The following is a 20,637-nucleotide window of genomic DNA, read 5'->3' as shown; positions in this document are numbered from 1 at the left end:
GAAAAGGGAAAACATTTTTAAGGGATGGGAAGCCTTTCAGATCTGTGTGTTGGATCAAAATAAGAAGAAAGAATACCCCAAGTTCTAAGGTTGAAGAGTAGTCAAAGTAAGTTTTAAACCATTGCACACACTTGGGAAAGTATCTCCTGTGTAAAAGATACACAGGTTTATGTACAGATGTCTACATTTTTGTGCCATGTGACACTAGCACAAAGGAAGTGATCACGCATAAGCACAAACTTAATAATAAGACTTACATTTTATTTTCTTACACACCAAAATGAAGATCATCCCTCTTACCCTGGACTGTTTCCAGAATGAGAAAATTGTTATCTATCCATTTGTTCTTTCTGAAGCCAATGAAGCCAATGCTAAATGTCATGTCTATAGCATCTGAGTTCTGGCTTCCCACTCAGAAGGAAGGCAGGACCGTTGCCATCTTGCAAAACCAAACAAATTCAAACATGAGTCTGGAGTCACTGAAGGAGACAACTGTATAAGACAGCCCTTTCCCTCAGAACAGGCTCCCACCAGCATCCTGCTGAAGAGTGTGGAGGGCTCCTCACACACCCACCTGATCCATTTTCTTAGTTGTTGTTGCCACAGCAAATTAGCTGTTAAGGAAAGACCATTTAACTCCGTTATTGGAGGCTAAAAAACCAACCTACGGTGGCCTGATCTGTTTGGCCTCTGATGAAGGCTAAATGAAGATAATGCTACAGTGATAGCTATGCACATGCTAAGACAGGAAGCTAGGAAGGAGTTTGTCTTAACCCCGTTCCAAGGGAACTTGCTAGAATCCCACAAGAACTCAGTTCCTTCCAAGGTAGCACCCAAAGGTATAAGCAGCTCGTACTAATCTCCATCTACTTCCTACGAATGTCTGTCAGCGTAGTGACACTAAAAACCAAGCTTATAACACATGAAGTTTGGGAGGAGCCACTCAAACTATAGCTAAAGCATAACAGGGAAGGTGAAGAAATACAGAACAATGAAGACTTGCCCGCCCACGGTCCAAACTGATCCTGTTCTCCATCTCGCTACTCAATCTTCAAGGTACTCCAGCCTTCATGTGAACCTCTGAGGGTCACATGATCCTGATAAGGGAAGAAAAGTTCTCCTGTAAAAACAAAAAATGCATCCAACCTTCCCAACATCTTCTCAAAATGCCCAATGCCAACCTAATAAGTAGGCATTATCACACATTTTGCCATATTACATAGTGAGTAATATCATTTATCATTTACTCTTTGTCTCCTTCTATTACAGTGAAAACTCTAGAGACATAACCTGTTTTACCCTGAGTATACAAAATAGTATCTGGCGCTTACTAGGTGTCTGATAACTAGCTGTTGAACTGATTTGATGATTGATGCATGGACGAGAACTTCTACAGCATTAGAGGAAATAACAATGGGCTGGCTACACATGTGTAGCTAAGGCCGAGGGCAGAAACACAAATCGTTATACGTACAGATATAGTCACATGTATGGATAAGTAAGGCTGCATAGGGCTAGTCATCAAATGAAGGAACAAAGGATAAAAAGTATAATTAAAAATCTAGTCTGGTGCTCACTTCAGCAGTACCTACACTAAAACTTAGAACAATACAGTGAAGATTAACACGGCCCCTGCACAAGGATAACACACAAATTCAGGAAGCAGTCTATATTTTTGAATCATGGACAAGTACCAAGAATTCAAGGGCTCAAGCATACTTCATCTGATGGTAGCTGAGTAATAAAAGCAATGTGCTGATTTTAAAGATAGAATATATTTTGAAACAAAGAAAACCTAAGGGATAAACTTTCTCTATAAAGGGAATTGAAAGAGGACATGAAATCACTGAAAAAGATCTAGAATAAAAGCCCTAGATGGCATTTTTAGAAGACTCCAGGACCCACAAAAATGCATAAGTAAAAATGATAATATTAAAGCAGATATTACTAGGAAGAAGTAATTAATAAATTAGATGCATCAATAACAGAATAACACTGCTAGAAATAGAATTAACGCCACCACATAGCTCACTGTAAGGAAAATAGATCAAACCCTGTTGAGGGAGGCCGCTCGTTTTTTCCCTGCTGCTCAACCCCGAAATAATCACACAGAAACTGTATTATTTAAGTCACTACTTGGCCCATTAGCTCTAGCTTCTTATTGGCTAACTCTTACATCTTAATTTAACCCATTTCTATTAATCTGTATATCACCATGAGGTCGTGGCTACCAGCAAAGTTTCAGCACATCGATCTCCAGTGGCAGCTCCATAATGTCCCCCTTACTCCGCCTCCTTTCTTCCAGCATTCTGCTTAGCTTTCCCTACCTACCTAAGTTCTACCTTGCTGTAGGCCCAAAGCAGTTTCTTTATTCATTGATGATAATCCCAGCACATAGAGGGGACTTCCATATCAAAACCTTATAGATCCCAGCAACTACAACACAACTTGGAACGTAGAGATTGGTGATCCTATATAAAAATAATTGATTTTTCAGAAGAGAACAGAAGACATAGAAAAATACCTAGCAGTGAAGAGAGGGCTGAATCAGCTTTAAAACTTATGTTCTTGGGCGGAAAATATTGAACGCTTGCTACAAGGCAGGTCCCTGAACTTGAATGTTATCTATCCAGGCAGTTGGACATCAGAAACAAGTCATTCAGAAAGGACAGATAATGAATTTGTCTCCAGCGTCTCCACAGAAGCAATTCCAAAATGCTTGGTGCAAACTCAACAAAGTTCTGAAAGACAGAACACTGGGTTTTCCACTAGGTAAGCTGTCACTCGGGAACCAAAGTTCACCACTACAGAAAAACCAGAGGACCTGTCACTAGGGAAAAATTGACTCCATGATAGGCAAAGAATACACTTTACTCAGAGGAACCCAGCCCTCTTTCAGTGATGCCAGAGACCCAGAACCCTTCCTTTTCTCCAATCTTTCCTCCTATTCCACACTACTGCCTTCCTTCTGTTCCAGGATCTCCAGTCTGTCTGCCTACTGCTTGACACCTACATCGCCACCGTATTATCAGCCTAGCATGATGGTTCAGCCTCTGGGATTCTTCCCCCACATCTGAATTCCCTACCTCTCACCTATTTGGCAATTCAGTCATTTGCTGCCCTACCTACAATTCCACAGTCTCCTAAGAGCACCCCCATCCCTGCCCGATTTCTCTTCTTGACAATTTTCACCATCTAACCTATTCAATTTTCTTTCTGTGTCTTGTTTTTCCTCATCTGTCCCCATCATTTAGACTATAAGTTTCTTAAGGATACAAATTGCTATCTATGTTGTCTCCTTTCTTATTCTCATAACAGCAGCAGGAACATAGCTAACATTGGAACATTTACTGACTAGATAAATAAGTTAGAGTTCAGCGCTGTCTCTTCCAGTCAGCTCTTTGACAGTGTTGTTTGGGAGTAAAGCCCAGATCAAGGGCCGTTGTATCATGAGTCTGAACACCAGATCTCATTATGAGAAGCTGATGTATCCCCTGCCTTTATGTGAATTGACCCTAACTTTTATTAGAAAGAAAGCAAAGGGCTTTTCCAGTAGAGTGACAGGAACAGAACTGGGCATTTATAGAGAACAGTTGTCCAGTTTTCCGAGAAAACCATCTCACATTCAGAATCAATGATGAAATCGGCATCCTCAAGAACAGAGGGCCAGGGTCACTGCCTATAGGAACTGAAAAGATATGGGATGTTTGCTAGCAGAAATTCTCACCATGCATGAGAATCTACACCAGATGTTCACCAAATAAGGTATCCCAAAATGCTATGCATATCTACGACGTGAGTGCTGTAGACATCTCCATTGGAAGACTGAACTATGCTCTGGCCAGCAGACCCTAGCTGCTAATGAATGCCCAAGCTACTAGTGGACAGGGGCCTGCATGGCTGGTTGACAGGGTTTGAGGAGTTTTAATGCAGTCCCAACAGAAATCATCCACTGACTATAACTAACCAAACATATCATCTCTTCTATCTTTTGAAAATTAATATGTTCACCAGGGAATTTCTCCCATCTATACATCGTCCTTGGTTGAAGCAAAATGTTTTATTTCCCCAGACCAAAGTTAAACAGCCTATGAGAAGGAACAAAGTTTCTAAAGTTGTTTTGCACTGTACATTTTGGTAGGAGGTTAACAGCTTTCCTGAGGAGTTTATAGAAGAAAGACTACTAGCAAATGGGGGAGGGTTTTTATTTGTTTGTTTTTTGTGTTTTACCTTGGTTTGGTTTTAAGATCCCAGGGATTGAGCACAGATTCTTTGGAATATAGAATACCTAGAATCTTCCTAACTTTCAACACACTGGGCTTTAACCCACTCCAGAGCCCAGGCAGTCTTTGAACTTGTGATGCCCCAGGCTCATTCTACCAGGTGGTTGAGGTTACAGGCCTGCACTACAGGTCTGGATATTCACGATCTTGGCTCTAGCTGAGAAGGTATGACATTTACATTTACATGAAATATAAGAGCCAAAATTTAAGATACATGGTCATTATATTTCAAAAGTACTTATTTGGCTTTAAAAGGTGGAATCTAAATTAATCAAGGGGTTTTTGTTGTTGTTTTTAAGACTCATGAACTAACTTTTAGCAAAGCTATTAGACAGAACTGAGTCTACAAAAAGAAAAGAATTTTCTTTCTCATCTTCATCTGAAGGGACAGCAGGCAGTCTCCTGAACTTCAAGGATCTAGCTTTAAAAAAACATTTCCTATGCCTTTAATCCCAGCACTGATGCAGAGGCAGGCAGATCTCTGTGAGTTCGAGGCCAGCCTGGTCTACAAAGTGAGTTCCAGAACAACCAGGACTAAACACAGAGAAACCCTGTCTCAAAAAAACTAAAAAACAAACAAAATTCTAGGCTGGTCCCAAGGGGGAAAAAAAATCACTTAACAATTTTTCCCAAGCCTCTATTTCAGCAGTTCAAACAATCTTTAGAGTCAAACATTTTAACACAATATGATCTGGAGACATACTAATTTGAAATTTACCTGCTGTGGAAAATATTAAAAGCCCCCTGCTTTCCATAACTAAAACTTTATATTTCTGTAAGCACAGGAGCCATTTCGTGTAGTTTAGAAACACCACAATTCATCACGGACAGGAGTCCGGAATCTGAGGTTGGGTGTTTGAGGCAGTGTTCATTGGTGGTTTGCAGCATGATGGCATTCACACTCCACTGTGTACTAGTGTGCTAAGAACGAAAGCGACAGCAAAGTCGTGTGACACAGTACAGGTGGGCACGGCTACAAACTTGGTCTCATTGTGTTTGATTTTGAATAAACTTCGGTTGCTGTGTATTCAGAAACTTCTGCCATTATCAATTTTTTTCTGCAAACCCCACATTCAATCCCACAGCCCCATAACTTTAAAAGACAGGTCGAGACAATGATTCAAGAGATCACAATTAAACCCAGCCAGACCCCAAATCTTTGTGCTGTTGGATCCAACCCTTCACTGTTCCTCAACCTGTCCGTGATGGATTTCTGCTTCCCAGGTTTAGAAAGAAGGACCTGATGCCTGTCCTTTGCTGAGTGGGTGAGCTATGTAGGCATCGCTTTCAGCTTCCGAGGGAGCTTCTGTCGCTTTTATTCTGCTAACTGGCTGCAACAGTCTTCCCATCTGCAAACATTTCCCGAACATTCACAGTGTCAGTCTTCCAAGGAGGCTTCGAGAACTTCAGCATCACTTTCTTTGCCCAGTTTGTGACTTCTCACGGATCCCACAGTGTGGGCTGTGACGAGGTAAAGTGTGACACATAGTAAGTACTTCACGAATGAACAATTCTTTATTTTTAATTGCTGTTGTAATGTTTATGGGCTGATGACTCTAAAGCTTTAGAAAAATAAGTGTCACTTATACATAGATCCTCTCTGTCCTCCTTCATCTCGGCAGGAAGCCTTCCTATGCTCAAGGCCATGCATCATGATTCTGCAGCTGGGAGAGCCAAAGGATCCTTCTTTCCTCTTGAACCCCTCCACCTAACTGACACACATCCCACAAGGCTAGTCCACAGTCTCCAGCAGCAGGAGCAGAGACCAGTTAGAACCAAAGGGAGAGAAATCAAAACTTTCCTTATGCCTCACTCAAGTTGAGTGGCCTGGGAGGTCACACACTCTTGCTCTCACAATCTCTATAACTCCCACAAGCAGTCATTAATCTTGCTAATATTTAAAAAAAAACGAGCAATTTGACAAAATAACTTGGACAGGCTTATTTGAACTCTTTGCTATCTTGTGAAAATTCCTTCCAGTCAAAGCGAGAGTAGCTGACTGAGGCAAGAATTGAAGTTCTGTGAAGCATTCTGCCCTGATCATATAAACAACAGAAGTAACATTCAGAATGGCTATTTTAGAAATAGCTTGCTTTATTCCTCTGTAAAATGCATGTTCAATCTTCCTGTTCCAAATACCCACCCAGTACCACTCACATTACTGGGCATGTAAGGCTGAGTGTATCAAACTGCTGGTGGTCCTATGAGCACTGGTACACACTTAGCATTTGATATCTTCTCTTTTTTTAAACTGCAGATGCTAACAAAACATAATTGTGGTCTCATTCAATATCCCCACTAGATCTGAGACTCAAATGAAGGAAACAGGACAATGAAGCTAGGATCCAGGAATATGGCTGAGAAACAGAAACAAACCTTAGTTCCTATGTAGCACTTGTTAAATGTGAGCCAGAAGCCACAGGTGCAGGGTGAATCACACCTGGAGACACAGAATTTCACATATTTGAAAATCCCTTGTGGAATTTTTCATGTAAGACTTGAGACTTGGAAGCACCCTAGCTGGTCTAGAACACAGTTCTCTGTATACTGTTTCATCTGAAAAACTAGATTTGCTAGCTACCTAAACTTATAGACTATCAAAGCACAGTCTGCATCACTTACGAATACATTCCAAAAGATGCATCCTCTATGGGGCTTCATTTTTGTGCAAATACATAGAGTGTTCTTCTCCAGACTAACACAGCTACCAGTACAGCACTCATTACAGCATGAGGCCACCACCATCATGCACTCAGTTCAGTGCTGTCCCTGGAGTCAAAAACAATACATTAATATATATAAGTCACTGCTGTAGCCGAAGGAAGGTGAACTATTGCTGAAATTATGCCTTTACATGAAACTTAGTTTTATTAACTGCCTAATAGCACATGAGAAAAAAAGAGTGATGTGGATATGTGACTTCTAAACTGTTTATCCTTTTTAAATCTTTGCACTTGGAAATTGAACAATGAACCCAGAAGGCAATGCACAGGTGTGGTTCAAGATTGCAAAAGCTCCTCAGTATTTCCCCTGTGAGGGAGGATCCCCTTCCCAGAAAAGGCTCAGGAGCTCTCTCCTTCCTTCCCTTGACATAAGCAACATGCTTCAATCCAGAGCAGACACCTCTCTCATAGTCCACTTCCTCTGAAGCAAGCCATCCTTCATCCTAGAAGGAAACAGATGTTAAAAGTTGTCTTCCCAGGCCCGTAAGTACGTTAGAGGGAAGACAAAAGCTTTGCAGTGGCTCCCACCGAGTCAGCAGCATGGAAACTGGCTCCCAGTGGGCAGGACTAGAAATAGCTGTCCATGTGACTGGTGCCCATTGGGAATCTGTAAGGAGCTGTACACACCAGAGAGACAGACAGTCCTTCCACACAGGACTTCCACACACCTTTTCTTTGATCCTCCAAATTCTCTGGATGCAGTCACAGTGCCTGAAACCTAACATGCTAATCCACACTGTCTGAACAAATGAAGATATATACACAACCTAATTCCTGTACCAATGACATTTTTCAGCTTTAATAATTTATAGTGAAAAGCTATGACATAATAAATTACGATAGGGATTGCTTGTGTGCATTATGTTCACTAAAATAGTTCTTCAAAAAAAATTCCCACAAGCCTTTTAAATTATTTTACTCATTTAAACATGTATTGTATTTACAAGGATTTTAACATTAGATGTAGAGCTGTCTCTAGAATTCTAAGCCAATAAGAGCCTCCTCTTGGGATAAGTGTTTATTGGTTTAAGATAGCCAAACTGTAGCAGTAAACACCCCAACCTTTCCCTCTGAACAAAGCATTTAAGGTCTTTGATTCTCATTTCCTTTACTTACCAAGGGTGATGTTGGGGATTGATGCATTCCAAAAACTATGCCAAGTCTGGGTCTTACACATTCACAGAATGTGAGACCAAATCTTTTAGGGTGAGTGGGCTTTTTTTTTTTTTACCGGTCTTCCCTGTCTAACAGTCCTGGCTGTTGTAGAACTAGCTCTGTAGGCCAGGTTTACCTCAATCTCAGAGATTTACCCGTCTCTACCTCCCAATTGCTTGGGATTAAAGGTGTGAGCCACCACTGCCCAGCTTGGGTGGGCCTTTAGAAGACCATCTTTGTCAGGAAACTTTTCTTTCTAGGCATAATATTCTTTTTTTCTCTCTTCTCTCTTCTCTCTCTCTCTCTCTCTCTCTCTCTCTCTCTCTCTCTTCCCCCTATCTTCTTTCCTTTCCTTCCTTCTCTCCCAACCCCACTTTCTGATGCTAACTCTATTATTGACCTATGTTTGTAATACCACCAAATACAGAAATGCATGCCCACCTATGCCAGTGATTTACTGACTATATGCATAATTATTGTATTTTTAAGGGCAAGAAATATCCACAGTTCCTTGTGGAATCCTGGGTGCCAAACCCAGTGCCTAGAACTCTCAGACAGTACTTTAAGCATGAACTGACGGCCCCTGCACCAAAATATTGCTTAAAGGAATCCTTTTATCACTCCACTTTCTGTCTATGTAATAAAGCCTGTGTGAGAAGAGTCCTTTAGCTAGGCTCTTTATAAACACCCTAGGTGATGGTTCTGCCCTGAGGCTTGATAGACTGAGATATATGGTCAATAAATGTGTGTTGCATGCTGAATGAATGATTGCAAAGAAGAGAAAACTCAGCCCTCTCTCTGGCAAAGGATTTGAGCTCAGTGGGCAAAATGGGGAAAAGAAGAGAGGAAAGGATGGTGCCCATCAACCAGCAGTTCTTATGTTCTGCTGCAAAAGGACACATCTGTCCTTTCAGGAAGAACAAATCAAGGCTTAGATCCTCCAAGGTGATGTGGCCAAACACTGACCTCATGTTAAACTGATTCAATTGGGCTGCCCTTTCTCCTGCCCCCATGACAGCTCAGGGATGTCCCGTGGCCTCCTGGGTCACTCCTACTGCGGACACTGCTCCATGCTGGAGAGTGGGTTGTACATATGCAGGCAGTCATCAATCCCCACCTCGATGCAGCGTTTCAGTTCCCCTTCCCACATCCCACTTCTCCCACTCCCCCCCCCCCCCGGCCATGGGGACAAGATTGCCAACTTCCCTTTCTTGAGCCCCGCCTAAGATTCATTTCATCCTTTCTCATCATTTATACCCAGCCTTTGGAGGAAAAAGAAAAGTGAGAGGCATGGCTGTCGCTGTCTGTATGTTCACTGGCCTGGAGGATATAATAGTTGTTGGGTTTTTGGTTTTTTTTTTTTTTGAGAGCTAATCTTGTGGGGAAATTTTGAACCCTGTTGATCATGAACTCTCAGGTAAAAATCTCCCAGGGCCATTGATGCACTACCTCTAAGATCACTCCTGACTGCATGGGACTCTCTAGTGCTAGTTCTGAGACCGTCCACACTATTGCTGTTTCACCTCCAGGACCCACATCTGGTCTGGTGGAAACTGAAAACTTCAATGCTCCAATAACCATGCCTTACATTCGCTGTGTGCTAAGTGGGAGTAGAAGAGGCTACCTAGAAAGATTAGATGAGTTCTAAGACTTAGATATGGGCCCAACTTGCCTTCATTTTAACTTTTCAGTGCAACAATGATGAGAAAGCAATATACATTCAGTAGAACCGTTCCTTAAGTTCTGAATTTGGATCTTTGCCCTGGGCTAGCAATATGTAATGCAATTATTGACAGGCTGAGAAGATTGAACCACTCTCCTGATATAACAGAAACAACCATGCTTCAGCCTATTACATGAGAGTCTCAGAATTGGCTGAAATAAAGGTCCATAAGTGTCCTGAGAATATTTAAGGTAGACATTTTAGGTTACGCATATTAGATGAATTTTGACAAGGTGCTTTCAATTCACAATGGGTTTATTGGGAACTTCATTATAAATCTAGTAGCATCTATATAGGATTATAATAGAGGAAAACAGCAGGGGAGAGAGGATGGAGTGAAGGAGTTAGAGAGGCCATTTTAGAAACTGCAGTGAATCGTGAGCAAATCAAGCATGGTCCAGGCATGATGGTGCATTCCCATAATCCCAAAGTTTAGGAGGCAGAGAACTGGAGGCTAACCTGAGCTTAACAAGGCACCATTTCAAAATATGAACACAAAGCCATATGCAGGTAGTTCAACTGAAAGGTGAGATTGGAGTGTGGTTTTGAAGAATTTTAATGTGAAGAGGAGTGGAGAAAGAATGAAAATCATTATCTAAGAAGAAATAGTATGCCGGGCGGTGGTGGCGCAAGCCTTTAATCCCAGCACTTGGGAGGCAGAGGCAGGTGGATCTCTGTGAGTTCGAGGTCAGCCTGGTCTACAGAGTGAGTTCCAGGACAGGCTCCAAAGCTACAGAAAAACTCCGTCTTGAAAAACAAAAACAAATGAAAAGAAGAAGAAGAAGAAATAGCATTAGCACATCACATGGTATTATAATTGGCATTTGTGTTTGTTTTCCCAGGTAGAATATGAACGCAGTACACATGAGCAGAGTCAGAGTTTAATACAAATTAATGTTTATTTTGCTGCAGATTTTCTGTCTAGTGGTCTAATTCATTCCTTTTATTACTTGACATTTTCATACACGAATGTACTGAGTTTGGAGCATTTTCACACCTTACTGCATTTTTTTTTTCATGCCCCCTTTCACCTATTCCACGGAAACCCTTTTCCTTCCCAACCATCCCCCTCCACTTCAATGTCTTTTTCTCTTTTGGACCACGTACCCTCAGGGAGGGGTGGGCCCTCATTAGTTTCTCCGCCATTTGTGATAGCTGCAGTGGCAGTGAATGCCTGAGTGTGATATCCAGAAGACACCATTTCACAGCATTCCTCTCCAAACCCTGGCTCTTAGAGTTTCCAGTCCTCTTCCTCTTGTGTTCCCTGAGTCTTACAGGGAAGGATACAGATGTTTCTTTCTTAGAACTAAGCACTCCATGGGCTCACCACACTTTGACCTATTTGTTTTAAGTCTCTGTATTAACTACCACCAACTACTAAAGAAAGCTTCTGTGGTGAGAGGTGAGAGCTGCACTATCTTAAAAAGTGAATATGGGCTTATGGGAAGAAGTGATACAATTAAAAGAGAGGTAGAGGAAGAATAAAAGACATAGAAAGAGAGATAAGGGATGAAGAGTAGGAGAGGAAAAGAACAAAGAGCTATTACTTCATTCGAGTCAGCCAAGGGTGAGGCACTTCATGGAGTAACTCAGATCCTTACTTCCTTTAAACAATGTTCAGTCACCAGCTTGAGATTGGTATTTAGTGGTTTAAATCATATAGAAAGAGACGCGCTGCAGTGTTACCAGCACTGCCTGCGAATACGTGCCTATCTGCCTATCACTTACGAACAGAGCACACTTGGGTAATGGTGGGAAGTAGAACATGGCTATGATTGGGAGAAGGAATTGACACGTGGGCCCCACACCCAAAAGTAACTCTGTCCCTATACCAGGACAACATATTTGTTATGCCTGGTTAACATCCACGTACTGGAAGGCAGGACAATCTAAAAACTTCACCTTCAAAACAAACATCCTTAGACTGTCTACTCTGTTATACAGCTCCTCCGATTGGGTAGAATTCAGGAGCTCATGGTTAGAATGATATTTTTATTTTTCTACTGTTATGATTTGTTCTTGTCATCTGAAATACTTTTCTGTATAACCAGATAACCTTTAAGGACTTTCTAAGCTTTTCATTCCCTCTGTGAACATATTTTAAAACTATTTTTATTAGGTCTCTGAGAAGTTCATACAACATGCTTTAATCAGACTCACGCTCCTCCCAGCAACTTCTCCTAGACCTACCTCCTTCCCTTCCCACCCCATTTTATATCATCCCCACCTCCGTCAGGGACAATTTGTGCTCCCCAAATATTTGTGAGTGTGTGGCTCTTTTGCAAGGAGAGGGCCTGCTTGTTCATCCTGACTGCCTGGCTAGCTTAGCCCCAAAATAACCACACAGAAATTGTATTAATTAAACCACTGCTTGGTTCATTAGTTCTAGTTTTTTATTGGCTAATTCTTACATCTTAATTTAACCCATTTTTATTAATCTGTGTATCATCTTGTGGCAAGCAAAATTCAGCATGTCTGTCTCTGGCAGCTCCATGGCATCTCTCTGACTCTGTTTTCTTCCTCCCAGAATTCAGTTCTGTCTTCTCTGTCTACCTAAGTTCTGCCCTATTAGGCCAAGGCAGTTTCTTTATTCATTAACCAATACAAGCAACACATAGAAAGAAGGACCTCCTACATCATGGCTCTCCACTGAAGTGTGATCAACTTGCCAGTTTTTCAAATCCTAAATCTTTAGATCCTCCTTAACATTCTTGAACAACTTGCTATTTAGAAACGATTTATCCTATGGCACTTGTAGAACATGGTTTTGGATGTGTTTTGGACACCGCCTTGGTCCACACAGTTATTAAAGAATGAACGCAGAACTATATGTAAAAACAAGCCTACAACATTCTCTAGAGTCAGTAGTCACTCCTTGTATAATAGGTGTTTGGTTTCCTATAAGATTTAGCAGTGCTCTCCTTAAGCCCTCTTCAGTGAACAAAACCAGGGAACTCTTGTGACTAGGTATGAAGAACAAACTAAAGCTAAGTAAACCAGTAAAACTAAGTAACCAGTCACATTGCAGATTTCAACAATGATCATATCCCATCATTTAATGAATATGTACTGTATGAAGATGTTGGAGCAGAGAAGGCAGCAAGCAATAAGAGAATCATGTGTTATTATAATGCAAGATACACTTGGTGTTCCCTCATGGAAGTCAGAAAGGAGCATTTCCCCCAATATGACAGTTGCCACTTAGCCCCAGTCCCTTCCACAAAGCTAGATTGTCATACTTTCTGGGTAGATTTAAAGAAAAATAGATAATACGTGTCTTATGGAGGATTTCCTGGTTTGATTTTTCAGAACTATCAACAAATTCAAACTGTTTCAAAGTCCTGTTTTCCTAAGTGTGAGAGTGTGCTGTCCCTGCCTACTGGCTGTGCACAGCCAAGCACCATCAGGTGCTACAGTTGAAATGAATGTGAAGGTTTTAATAATGGCTAGTGTCTAAAGGGGATTTGGAACCAGAATGCATCTGGTCCCTAGTAATTCTTTACCATGGAAACTAGCATGTGTCTTCTTAAAAATACACAATGATATGAGCCAGGCATGGTGGTATAGTTTGGAATTCTAGCATTCAGCAGGGTGAAACAAAAAGATCATGAGATCAGTATCATTAGCATGATTCTGTCTCAAAGCCAGGATAATAACATGTATACACATGCAAATTATGTGTGTGAGTGTGTATTTGTGTGTGTGTGTATGAGAGAGAGAGAGAGAGAGAGAGAGAGAGAGAGAGAGAGAGAGAAAGAGAGAGAGATTACATTTGTGTTTTAGAAATTCTCGACAGAGAAAAAGAATGATTAATTGGTTAAGTAAGGTATTAGTCTAGTTTCAGGCTCTTGCAGCGATTCACACACAAGGTGTAATGAGATCAAACTAAAGGAAATAAAAACAAAAAGAATGCAATAAACATGTAAAGTCTCCAAGGAGTCCTTATAGAAGTCATTTATGTTGGTCACATTTTCTCAGGCTCCTCCCTCTCTGGGAGTTGATTGTACTTCCTGGTGTTTGTCAATGACAATGAATGATGAGAGAAAGTGATAGGGTTTACTGCATAGCCAGGATATTTAATTCCTACCCTCAAAGAGTCCCTTTCTTGTTGGCATTATCCTGGCAATGTCAGGACAGTGATTGCTTTTCGGAAGTGTCTGTGTTGAACTCAGACCACTGTCTCCTCTGATGTAAAGAAATGAGCTTGTTAGGCTCCAGTCCTGCAAGTTTACAAGCAATGTTGCTACAGTGAATTCTAACACACCCAAGAAAGATTGTTAAGACAGTAACTCTTAACCCAATCAAAGAATGATTGTTTCTACAGTGAATCCTAACCTGTCCAAGGAAGATTGTTACTACAGTGTATTTTTAACCCACCCAAAGAAGGGTTATTATTACAATGAACCCTACCCTATGCAAAGAAGGGTTGTTACCACAGTGAATCCTAACCTGACCAAAGAAGATTCCATGCTACAGTGTATCTTGACCCATCCAGAGAAGGATTGTTACTACAGTGTATTCTAACCCATCCCAAGAGGGATCACTACTACAGTGTAACCTAGCATGTCCTGTCCTGTACAATTGTCTTGACTTCTTTTTTCAATAGTGCACCAAAGACAAAGTAAATATATTACTGCTTTACTTCCTGCATTCAAGATAAGACCGCTTGTCAAAATCTGTGAGATGTGCACTCACTTTACAGTATTTATTGTTCTTTTAGGGATTTTCCTAAGATTCTTTTCCTGATGACCTGTGTTCCGAAGTAATTTTACTGTTAGTGTACATCATTAAAACTATGAGTTGTCATCTCTTGAACTTGCTGTATACAGATAGATAGATAGATAGATAGAACCTTTTAAAATGAATTATTTAAATTTTATGGTTAATACATCAATATAAAATAAGAAAATTATAAATGTATCATATTCATTATCCCACTAAAGAATTCAAATGCAAAAGATATGGGAAGAGAAAATAAGAATAAGACAGTAATAACATTTAAGACATAATATGAGTAACTTTTACTGTTTTATTTAACCAGCATTTGCCATCCATAGTCATTTTGCAGTGTTTCCTTTTAAAAGTCTAGACAAGTTTGACAAAGGAGCATTCTTATATCTCAAAACTAAAAGATAGATATATTTTCGGAGAAATATCATTGTTTATTGTGAAAGTCATGCACAGTTAGACAGTTAGGGTGCCCATGGCTCTAGACTCAGGTCTCAGACTTTTTCACCTGTGTGAGGAAGTATGTTCTGCCTTGTCTTTGAACAACAATGATAACCAGAGCAGGAACCTAGTGAAGTCAGATCTGTATAGCTTTTGGCAAACCTAAAACTGTCGTAAAGGAGCAAAACTGAACAGCCTGTTGAGGGAGTTTCAGTTCGGACTAGATTGGGAACGCTCCTAAAGACAGAGAGGGAAATAATAGAGAACACAGTCAGATCCTTGGGAAGAAATCTCAGACGGTACACTCACGCTTCCAGGGCCTTCTAAAGGAATCAGCCACCACATCTTTGTCACTTAACTTTTTTTAAAATCTGAACTGACAGATCGCTGGAGAATAACTGTAGGGAATAAGCCCCACGCTGGCCGAGGGGACGGATTAAATCAACCATGAAAATAAGCACTGGCCCCTGCGTCTGTGGCCTAGAAGAAACGCTAGGGAATGGAGAGCGCTGTGTTAAAACAAGGCGCAGCAGCCATTGAATGGCTCCTAATGTTTTCTCCTGCAAATCTCCATTTGAAATGAAAAGTGAATGCTGGTGCTTCGAAAGTCCGGGTTCAGCTTGCCTGTCCTTGTCCATTTAAAGAATCACACATGTTACTGTTTGATTAGCATAGAAACACAGAACGTTTCTTCCTTTTCATTTATCCTTAATCTCGTTTAGCAAATATGAATTCCATTGCACCTTAATAAAAGTCAAATTCTCCCTAGAGAAAATTCATGTTTAATAAGCATTAGCTTCAATTTCAAAGTTTTTACCAGCTGACAAAAGGTAGCTTGGCTTCCTCAGAAGAAACTGCCAGAGATCAAGACAACTATTCTTCACAATGGTGACCTTGTGTTCCGTGAACTCCCCATTTCACACACAAATGCGTTCTCTGTACTAAACTAACACAGTATCAAAACAGCAATGCCCAGTGAATCTTCATCAAACAACTTGGTTATGCACACACTGGGAGTGAGCAGTCATCCTCAGGGGGCACTCCCTATAAGATTCTTCACCAAGTCTCTGCAAACTGCAAGAGAAGGGTCTCAGAAACTGTGGATTAAAATTCTCGAGTGGGTAAACATAACCTCTGCTTCAGAGCAAATGGATTTCAAGTCAATAATGAACTTTCCACAGGGTTTTGCAAACATCTGTCAAGCAAATCAAGGAACACATAGGATCTGTCCACGGGAGCTCAATTTCCAATGTCTGTTAAAATCCTTAGGGTTCTGATGTGCCATCACATTAAGACCAGAAGAGGACTTTCAAAACTTGATGGAGACTGGCAGAAGAGAAGTTTTTACACCTTCCCTTTCATAAAGAAGATTTTACATTTATTAATAGAACTTCATCTCCTTGCCTTAATCGTGTTATTAATCCCATGAGGAAATTATTCAGGGTAGGCTTTGTTTCTTTAATATTGGCTGGCACTCTTTAAGAATGTAAGCGGAAATCCCAAGGACTGGAAAGAGTGGTAACGTGGGAGAGAACTCCATAGTGCAATGATGTTGTAGATTGACAGGCTTGTTTAGCTAAGTGAGGGGAAAGAATTTCACTTTGGGGTGCTCACATACACATTAAAAATCTTGATTCTTTTCCAGATGGCTTTTACAATTTCTTTAGAGAAGAGTCTTTCCATTACTTTTTCTGATATTTTAGGCCTAGCTTTGATCCATTCTGCTGAACAAGGTAGTGAGAAGGTTAACTGTTCTATAAGGAGACCTCAGCAAACTCCTAAATTCAGTGGGTTCTTGTTGCACCTACACAGGTCAGCGTCTCTGACACCACTGGACAGGTGCTGCCCCTTCGTTCTGCTTTCCTGTCACCTGCCCCTGTTAGTGGTGAATCTGACATGTCTCAAAATCCATACTTGCTAACTGCACTTCAATAAGAATGCACCCCAAAAACCTCAATAAAGGTAGGAGAGACTAGTGAGTTGACTTGTAATAAAATAATAATTTTAGAAAAGCACCAGAGAGCGCCCCATTTCCAGGAGTCTGTTTTCTTCTCTTCCTAGCCCATCACATTTCTTTTCCTTTAGAGCAAGTTGAGTGCATGAAATATTCTTAAAGATCCTAAGGAGATGGCTTATACAAGGAAGAGGCTTCGGTTGAAGGTCGAGGGAGGAGCAGGCTGCACACACTTCTTGTACATCAGTAAAGCTACTAGGACTCCCAGAGGCGACATCTTCTGCTCCCCTGGGAACGTGCTTTAGAATGCAGATTTTTGTACCACTCTGAATGTCCCTCCTAACAAGCTCCCCTGGTAATTCGGACCCAAAGCCTGTGATGGGTTGCTGGGGATGGTGGAAGCCATCAAGCTGAGACAGGCTTGGCTAGTTCAAACTAGTGATGGAGGTTTGCATAGATGTTTTCAGGGAAGAATTTTTCTGCTTAGCCTAGACATCTCAAATAGTATGTAGATCTCTGCCACAAATGCAAAATAAAAAATAAAAGGGTAAGGACCTCTGCAGCCATATTTGGAATTAACACCAGATGGAGCTGGGCAGACATCCATCATCTCTAAGGTAGTAGTGATGTTTCTTGTTTCTGACTATGGCCAAGAACAAAGCAGATTTCCCAGTCAGTCTTCACCTTCTGTGAATTTTCAAAATCTTGTACCTAACTATCTATACTTTTTCATCTAATTTGAAAAATTTTGTCTACGAATGTAGGTTGGACTTGTCTTTAGTGTGGGCACCAGAAATGGTGGTTTCCTTGCATCCTTGGTTCAGCCTCATTTGATGTTATTTCCTAAGGTGTATGTGAATAGGTATTTAGGTTACTAAGTCAAATTCTTCTTGTTAAATCACACTAGATCCTGTATTCTCTTCTAGAGATCGTATGTCATTAAGGTGAGTACACTGAGACCTTCTCCCCCTCCTCTACTGGAATGTCTTCTTTGCCCCATCTTGTCATCCCTGCTCTTTATAAAAACCCAAGGTTCATGCTTGGATTAGCATCCTTCTTCTTAGAATAAACAATTTCCCATAAGCAGGCTTTTAAAAGATGGTTTACCTATAGTAGGACCAATAATATGTGCAAAAATACTACAAGAAACAAATGTCATCATTAAACCAATATTCTTTTTTTAAAAAAATTGTTTGTTTGTTTATTTATTTATTTAGTTAGTTTACATTCTGGCTGCAGTCTTCCCTCCCTCTTCTCCTCCCAGTTCCTCCCCTGATTCTCCTCTGTTTCCAACCTCCAATCCATTCCTCCTCCATTTCTGTTTAGGAAAGGGCAGGTCTCCGAGTATCAACAACGCATGGCTTATCAAGTTGCTGTAAGACTAAGCATCCTCCCATGTATTAAGGTTGGACACAGCCTCTATGTCTAAGTACTTGTACCTCATCTCAAGAACATGACCATGGAGGGTATTTTTCTACAAATGAATGGTTGCTTTTATGGAATCCCTTATTGGGGAATAGCTTGTCCCACCTATACATGCAATTTTGTTGTGTTCACAGGCTTTGAAAAGTTAAGGCCCTAGTACAAAGTCACTTGGCGCATTGGCAAGTGGTGTATGCTTAGAAAAGCTATGGAACCATTCTGAACCTGCACTGTGTAACACAGCATAGATAACTTTGGCAGCATTTTCCCTTTCCATGTCTCGAAAGCAACTTTATGATATTTAATGACAGCAGTTTCTGAATTACAAGACACTAATACTTTTAACCCAGTTTTCCACCTGTATGTACAGCATTTAGGACTTCCCAGCGTTTCTAGAAGCCATTGTTGTGGGAAGTTCCATGCCTTTGACATGACCCTGTTGTTAGATCCAAAGGATACCTTCCCCTAGCAGGGATAGGGGATGCACCTGTGTGTCTTACTTAGTTTTCTGTTGTTGGGATAAACACAATGGCCAAAAGCTCTTGGGAAGGAAGGGGTTATCATGAAGTCAAGACAGGAATTCAAGGAGGGAGCCTAGCAGGAATTGAAGCAAAGGCCATGGAGAATGTTGTTTCCTGGCCTGCTCCTGCTTTTTTGTACCACCTAGAGTCTTACCTAGGGAGGCACTCCCCTGGTGAGTTGGGCCCTCCCACACCAATCATTAAATAAGAAAATGCCTTCACAGATGGCTCACAGGCAATCTGATGGAGACATTGTCTCAATTGAGGCTCCTCACAGATAACCCTAACTTAAGTCAGGTTGACAAAAACTAACCAGAACACTATGATGCCTCTCTGTCCGGCAGAGCCTATGCCTTGCCAATGGGCCCAGTGTGTTCCTCCCTAAGCACGTGACCTCTCAATGCTCTCCAGGAACAGAGTAAAGAAGTTCACCCGTGAGACTTGAAGTCAAGCAAGCAGAAAGCACATACCTCTGAGCTCAGTCCTTGCCCTGGTGACAACACTGACACCCCCAGATCAAAAGCCAAGAGAGGGAACGGAGAGGCAGGCGGTGTAGGACGGGCCTCAGTGTGGGAACACAGAGCTAAAGGCATCCTTTTCTAATTATGGCGAAGTGTGTAAAATTAGCCATTTTATTCACCTTAAGCATATAGCTCAGCAGCACTAGGCACCTTTATCATTATCTAGATCTAGAATTGCTCCATCATCCTCAACAGAAACTCCATAGCCATTCCCAGTGGCTCCCTTCCTCCCACCCCAGCCCCAGCATCTGCTCTTCTTCTTCTGTCTGTTCCATTTACCCCTCCTGCCCACTTCTATTAGTGGACCCATACCCTGGTTCCTCTGATGGCTCCCTTCAGTCATCATATTTTCAAGGTTGCTCATTTTTATTTTCCTACCTCTATTTCCATCCCTTCATGAAGATGGGGTAAGGGTGGGTTTGGAGAATCATTACTTGCCTTGTTCTTGGTGGAATACTTGGCCACTTTTAAGAAGGCCTGCCTGCATCTTTCCTCCTCGGCTTGGGTTCTCTCCCTCTGTCTGGGTGCTCTCTCCCCCTCTATGTACACTTCTTTCTTTATAGTAGAAAATATTTATAGTAGAACAAATAAATAAATCTCTCAGATCATAAGCCAATAATTCATCGCATACATTAGCATAGAACAATGGTTACTGTTTGTTCTCTCAGTGCATATGTGCTGATCCAGCCAATAAATGTCACTGTCCCTTCTGGACAAACCTGTAAGACTGCTTGTCCCCTGAGAACAGGACGTGGTTGGCCTTGCTTGGCACTGTCTCTTCCATTACAGAATAACCAGCACATAGTAAGGACTCAGTAAGTGTGTGTTGAGTAAGTGAATGCATATAATGATGCAAAACAGAGAAATACTAAGTTACCAGGTGTGCCATAGCAGGACTCCTGCCCTGCAGTCCTCTAACAATACACAGAGGGTTGAGTGGTGACCCTGCACAGCCTCCGATTTGAGCACTGTCCTTAACAGAGGAAATTGGCTGATAACAAGCATGAGCTTGCTATCCAGCATGCATGTGCCACTATGGCACAATGGCTTTTGTTTGTTTTTGTTTGCTCGATTGAGATAGGGAAGAGAAAGAGACAGAGACAGAGATTTGGTATTAAAACTCAAATCTGTTCTTCCCCTCCACAAGTAGCCAAGGAATTTAAGCT

The 20,637-nt window shown here is 41.3% G+C and overlaps 1 protein-coding gene and 1 non-coding gene across 2 annotated transcripts in view; both read left to right on the top strand.

Moving 5' to 3' along the window:
* LOC125417637 (POU domain, class 6, transcription factor 2) overlaps window positions 1-20,637 on the top strand; it is a 370,123-nt gene that overhangs the window by 223,531 nt on the left and 125,955 nt on the right. The window lies entirely within an intron of this gene.
* LOC125417699 (U6 spliceosomal RNA) lies at window positions 1,570-1,677 on the top strand. Its single transcript, XR_007237223.3, has one exon. It is a non-coding gene; the product is annotated as a U6 spliceosomal RNA (small nuclear RNA).

The sequence above is a fragment of the Myodes glareolus genome, chromosome 14 (genome assembly GCF_982192425.1).
Source record: "Myodes glareolus chromosome 14, mMyoGla1.1, whole genome shotgun sequence".
In the NCBI taxonomy this organism is placed as follows: domain Eukaryota; kingdom Metazoa; phylum Chordata; class Mammalia; order Rodentia; family Cricetidae; genus Myodes; species Myodes glareolus.
The sequence above is the reverse complement of the archived record's forward strand: the minus strand, read 5'-3'. Positions and strand labels throughout refer to the sequence as shown.